The sequence below is a fragment of the Silene latifolia genome, chromosome 2 (genome assembly GCF_048544455.1).
Source record: "Silene latifolia isolate original U9 population chromosome 2, ASM4854445v1, whole genome shotgun sequence".
Classification (NCBI taxonomy): Eukaryota; Viridiplantae; Streptophyta; class Magnoliopsida; order Caryophyllales; family Caryophyllaceae; genus Silene; species Silene latifolia.
This window is the reverse complement of record NC_133527.1, coordinates 44,117,147-44,124,170: the sequence shown is the minus strand read 5'-3', so window position 1 is coordinate 44,124,170 and position 7,024 is coordinate 44,117,147.

Genomic DNA, 7,024 nt, shown 5'->3' with positions numbered 1-7,024 from the left:
AGTAGTTTATGCTACTGTTTTCCCTATTTTCGTCTACTTTCGTGTTTTTGTACATTATTGTAGAAATGTGAAAAATCCAGCGGAAATCGAGCTAAATACGTCCCCGAGTATCTTGCATAGCATTTGACGTGAAGTACTTACTCAAGGAACGAGCTTGGTGCGGATTCCAAGGCCCAAAAGACAAATCCACGAGAAGTTAAAAGCGGATTACCAGCTGAAGCAGTCGATCGACTGGCCCCCTTAGTCGATCGACCAACCCACGACTACAGAAGCTACTGTACACTGAAGAGCAGTCGATCGACCGGTTACCTCAGTCGATCGACCAAGCCGCTACTCAGACGTGAAGATATAGAACGAGTTTTCCAAAGCCCAAGGCGATATTAGGTTTAGGAATTATGTTACGTATATTTTCTATATAACGTAACCTAGTTTACAGATACAATCATCTAGCGTTTATCAAGTTTTACATTCAGTTTAGTTTATCAAATAATTAGGGTTCGGGATATTATTTCGCATTGGATTTTCATTCGTGCTTTCAATCATTCCGTTACAACTCTTCTGCGATTTTGGTATTCTTCTTAATCCAGTTTATTACTTTATTTGCATTCATAGATATAGAATTGTTAGTTTGTTTCCCGAAACCATAATTATCGTTTTATGCTAGCCCTTTTGTTCCGTTGTTTTAATCATGAATTAAGTAGTTAATTTCGTTAATTTCATTGTTGTTATCATCTCTAGTATGAGTAGCTAATTTAATTGTGCTAGGATGTAGGGGAACTATAGATTAGGCGGCGTAGAATTAACACGGCCTGAATCGCGTGTCAGTCGATCGACTGCCATACCTGGTCGATCGACTGACCACGTGAGGTTTTACCTTCGTTTTAATTGTTTTAATTCTTTATTTGACGAATCGAGTGCACACGACTAGTTGAATGTTTAGGATATGACTGACCCATTAGATCGAGAGATAGGGACAGTTGATTGACCACCAATTAAAATGACTAAACTATGCTGAGATTGAAAGATAGGTAAAGTTTAGATTGTTAGTCACTTTTCAGGACGAGAGTCAGTATTAGTGATATTAGGGACTTATAGCGAGATCGAAAGATGCTATCTGTTGAGAGTGGACCGATAGGACCTCTTGTTTTCCCGCCTCATGTGTTAGATTTAGACCGACTTAGTTTGCTGCCGCCGAAACTATAGTGAACCGACCATCCTAGTACCCTTCTTTATATTTGATTTAATATATTCCTTAGTTTATTGTCTTTTACTGCCTTTAGCTCTAAAACAAATCAAATCAACCCCCACATTCGTTACTTTAGACTAAATTTAGACAACTTTTAATTACATTCGCCTCCTTGTGGTCCGACCCTGTTACCACTAGCCTAGGTTAGTTTTAATAGGAATTATAAATTTTATTTTTGGTACTCACAACGACGGGTATCAAATTTTGGCGCCGTTGCCGGGGAGGCAATTGTTCTAATTTTTAGTTGTTTTTATTTATTCTTTCTTAGTTTAAGGGACATCCATTCCTTAAACTTTTCTTATATTCTTTTTGTAGTTTCTTCTTATGCGCAGGTCACAAGGTGGTGAACTACTACCGCTCAATCCTGAGATTGAAAAGACCCTGCGCGAGTTAAGACGATCACCTAGGGTATTGGTGACATAGGAAGAGCTGAGTACTCTGTCAAGTTACTACGAGAATGCTCTATTCGAGGAAGATCCACCTTCTTCTCCTGTTTCCACTTCTTCAGCTGAGACAATCACTTCTCCAGAAATTCCAGTCATGGCTGAGGAAGCAAGTATGGCTAGTCACTCTGAGCCGACAGCTGCGAATCTTTACAAAGGATTCGAATTACCGGGAGATGATAGAAAATTCGAACCGAAGCCTTCTTATATTAATATGGTTGAGAGGAACCAATTCGGGGAGCTGCAAATGAAGATGCAGCTAAGCACATGGAGACATTTATTGATTATTGCTGCTCTATAGCCCCGCCGGCCGGTGTGACCCAGGACCAGATAAAGGAGACTATGTTTATATTCTCACTCCGCGATGCTGCAAGGGAGTGGTACAGAAATCTGGACTGAGCCGCTCATGGGATCACCGACTGGAATTCCTTAGCCCTGGCATTTTACAAGAAGTACTTCTCTGCCTCGAAGACGAATGCCATTAGAGCTCAGATCACGAGCTTTAAACAGGGGCCAGATGAGAACTTTCATGAAGCATGGGTCCGTTTCAAGAAGCTGGTGCGAACCATACCGCACCACGAGTTCGAAAAATGGAGCTTGTTCAATCAGTTCTATAACGGGCTGTATGACGATCAGAGGGCTATTTTGGATGCTGCAGCCAATGGCCGATTTGCTGAGAATATGGGAGAGACTAAGGGGTTGAAGATCATTGATGACTTAGCCACCCATAAAGCAGAATATGGGAATTCGAGAGGCAATCAGAGGAGGAGTGCTGAATCCCCTTCTGTAGCTGCATTAGAGGCTCTCACGGCGAGGTTTGACAAATACGAGTTGGGAGGAGCTTCAAAAGGAGGGATGTATCATGTGAATGCTGTTTCAGACGGTCCTTTCGTCTATAGAAGATGTGGAGCTGAGGGACATGTCTCAGAAACTTGTCCTAGTCCCTTCGAGACTTGAGCTGCCTTTCAACATTACAGGCAGACAAACACGTAGTATGAGCCGAATGTCCATCTCAACTTGAGGTGGAGTAACCAGAATGTCCTGAATACGACTCAACCTCCACAGCAGCAGCAAGCTTATGTGCCCCCTCACAAGCAACAACCATATCAAAAACCTTCCTATGTGCCGCAGCAGCAACAATCCCAAAATTCTAACTTTGCTGAGTTGAAGAATATGTTGCAAAAGGAGTCCCAAGCTAGAGAGGCCAGAATGAAACTACTAGAGAGCCAAATTGCTCAATTGGCTAGCAAGAATACCACTCGAGCTCCGGGGCACTTACCGACTCAAACCGACCAAAAGGAGACCCTTAATGCCATCACTTTGAGGAGCGGGTCTACCCTGGAGGGGCCTGCTATGATTGAGGATGCCCCTGAAAAAGATAAGCCGGAACCGAGTCAAAACAAAGCTGGAACGAACAAAGGAAAGAAAAAGGCGTCTACCAGGTATGTCAGTCGATCAACTGATACACCCAGTCGATCGACTGAAATACGAGTTACAGGAGCTTCTAGTACTGTCGAATCCGGTCGATCGACTGAGCAACATGGCCGATCGACCGAGGGCGCTGCTGATATTGAACAATTTCGTCCTCCAATGCCCAATAATCTAAGGGATCACTTGTTTCGGGGTACGACTGCCCCGAAAATATTGAGGCCAGACCCGACTGCTGATGGGTCTGTTCCGGTTCGAAAGTACGACCCAATGTCGATCAATGGTCCATATTTGAGACGGTCTGAAGAGGGGTCAAGCTTCAATAAGGAGAAGGTGGTGGACTTTCAGCCTAAGTCCACTGATGCCGGCATGCGAGACTTAGAGGAGAGGGCTAAGTTACTTCTTTCAGCCCCTTATCCAGAGAGACTAGTGCCGACAAAGGAACAGGTATCTTTCAATAAATTTAAAAATGTTGTTCGTAGTCTTAACGTACAAGTACCTTTCCTTGAATTAGTGAATCAAGTGCCTGCTTATATGAAGTTTATGAAGCAATTGCTTTCTAAAAAGAGGTCACTTGAAACAGTGCATACTGTCGCACTCACTAAAGAGTCATGTTCTTATTTGACTCACACTGCACCCCATAAGCTAGAGGACCCGGGTAGCTTTTCCGTTCCTTGTAATATAGGTACCTTCTCTATTGAGAAGGCATTATGTGACCTAGGAGCTAGTATTAGCGTCATGCCCTTGAGTCTTGCTAGAAAGTTAAAATTGAATAGGTTTGCAGTTACGAACATGACCGTTAAGATGGCTGACCGATCTGCGGTCCAGCCTATAGAAGTCCTAGAGGACATCCCTGTGCAAATAGGGAAGTTTTTCTTCCCTGTAGACTTTGTGGTCCTAGATATGCCTGAGGATGCCCACATACCTATCATTCTAGGTAGGCCATTTCTGTACACTACTGGTGCAGTTATTGATGTTGGTTCTGGGACCCTGACCTTCAAAGTGGGGAAGCATTCTATTGTCTTCGCCCAGACAGCTAGGAAGAAAAACCCCATGTGGCCTGTCACCTGTAATACGGTTTCTGAAAACAAATCGTAGTTTCTGCTTTCTGATATGCTTGTCTCTATTCCTATTCCTGTTATAACACCTCCGCCCTGGACTGGGAGCAAGAAGGAGGAAGATTCTGTTGTTTTAGACATTACAGGAGCTGGTTTGGGGAAGGAAGAGTCGCGGATTGCTCCAGCTGTGAAGGAGCAAATCGTTTCGAGAGGCGGTCTTGGATGCCTAAGTTATGGCACTGATGAGGAGCTTGAAGATGAGCCAGCCAAAGTGAGACAGTCCGACTTGGACTTTGATGAGCCGGAAGAGGTCATTGATTGGGGAGAGGACGAAGCTGTTGATCCGTCAAGCTCTACGGATGCTGAAGTTGATAAGAGTGCCGCTGATAAGATGAGCACCATTGAGGCTACCTCATGTAGCCAGAAGCCGACCAAGTGGGCCATACCGTGGCCGTTCTTGATCAACTATTAGTTGATCACATGCCTTACAAACATTTTATTGCTTTTTAAACTCTTTTTATTGCTTTTGTGTGCGCGAGACTTCGCATTTATTTTTGTTGCTTAGGATTTTTAAGTGCTTTAGACTTTACTTTGGGTTTTGCGCAATTTTGGGCGCGTATTATTGTACATTTACAGGTTTTTAGACCTCATTAGCTCAAGTAATTGAGCAAATACGAAGAAATCAGAAGTTACAGCAGTATTTCCAGTCGATCGACTGGTCTGTATAGTTGATCGACTGGTCTGCAGTTTCCAGGAGCCACTGTTCCTTTCACCTTGGTCGATCGACTGAGTGATGTGGTCGATCGACTACCCTGCACTGCTGTACCTGTTCACGACCTTTCCCCTGCTGTGTTTGGTCGATTTGCGGAATTGAGGGAGTTTTCTACTCCACTTTATCTTCCGTCATTTTATTTATTTCTTCTATTTTCTCAATTGTGCACATAATACCGCTTCAAAAAAAAATTGTTTTCTCGAACTTATGCATGGTCCTTTTGTCTTTTCAGGTACTTTTTGGTAGCACTGCTAGCTACTGAAACCTCCTAGCTTATGCTGGTTTGGGGAGGTTTCCTTTTGCTGCGCTTAAAGTCTTGTGAGTTCCCAAGTTCCACTTCATGTCATATTTCTTTATTTTATCGCAAATTCCCGTTTCTCTTTTCTTCATTACATGATTTTGCACAATGGGGACATTGTGCGATTTGGTTTGGGGAAGGGTTTTGCGTCGCATATCATTTGCTTGCATTCACGTTTACATTTTGTTTTGCATTGCTTATTTCATTTCTCATTTATACAAAATTCCAAAAAAATTGAAAAATTGAAAAATTTCAAAAAATGCATGTTTATTTTAGCATATAGGTCGAGTCGGAACGGTAGTATATCAATGATGATATTGCAATTTCACCTGTTTATGCCTAGGCCTTGCTAATTGACATGTTATTAGTAGAATCGTATAAGTGTATATCTACGAGTTTTCGTTAAATTATTTGCTGAGCTTGACACTTGACTTAGAATTTTGGCAAGCTACATCATATTTCTGAGATTTAGAGCTTATAACTGGTGTCATTCATGACCAGTTTATCTAGGATGTGAGTAGTACTCCTTATGAGACATGTTACACAAATATGCATAAATATGAACTTGATCTGCTTAATACCTGTATGCATTCGGTTTGTGGTTTATTGACACATGTGGTAGAGGTTTCCCTTTATTCATTTTGCCCATAAGCTCCACACTGCCAAAAACAGCCTTTTTGTCCCATTACTACATCCTACATTTAGCCTGTCCTTTGTCAAGCTAGTAGTCTATGTGTTGGGATTGTTACTTAGTTTTTGGTAGCATTTGCTCTTATTGAGATTTTGTTGGATAAAAAGAATGAAGGAGGAAAGAAGTTCAAAGAAAAGAAAAAAAAAGGAAAAAAAAAAGGAAAAAATGATTCGAAAAAGGAAGGAAAAAAAGAGAGAGCGTTGTATTGTTCAAGCGGTCGATCGACTGCTCATTCTGGTCGATCGACTGGGGTCCGAAAAGAAAATCAATTCGCATAATTCAAAGTCCTTATTTTATGGCGATTTTTGCTCCCATATTGCATTAGTATCTTATGGGGAGTTGGTTGATTAATGTTATACTGGAGATTATGAGTTTTGTGCTTGCTACAGCACCGTATCGATTTAATTTTGAGCAAGAAGAAGGATGTTGTCTTATGGTTTTGTTAGGTACTAGCTTGATCACCTGTACCCCCACATTCCCATAAATGATCTGCCTTTTCTTACCCATACCTCACATTATCCATATTTACCTCGGCATGTGTCATGGTCATTTGTTGGTTGGAATGCATATGTACGGTGATAGAGATTACTTTCATATTATATTGCAGGCATGTTCTTATAGGTCGTAGTTAGGTGAGAGTCATTACAATATGAATTCTTTCTACCCTCTTATATATTCACCTGTGCTTATGTGTGATATGAGCGACCCGTGAGAGTCCAATTTGTTAAGTCTCTATAGTTGACAGTTCAGCAGGTTTTTAACGACTTCATAACTCGGTTGCATGATTCATAATTGCTAATTGATTGTTAGTTGCATTAAAATGGTTTAGGCTTTACATGTTGTAATTCGCTCTGAGATTGAACTCGTTCCATTAGGTCATTAGATTGAGTCTAGTTCTTGTTTGGGGACAAGCAAGGGTTTGGTTTGGGGAAGTTTGATGCGTGTCATTTATATGATGTGTTACACCCTATTTTACACGCATTTCAGAGCTCATTTTAGTAGTTTATGCTACTGTTCTCCCTATTTTCGTCTACTTTCGTGTTTTTGTACATTATTGCAGAAATGTGAAGAATCCAGCGGAAATCGAG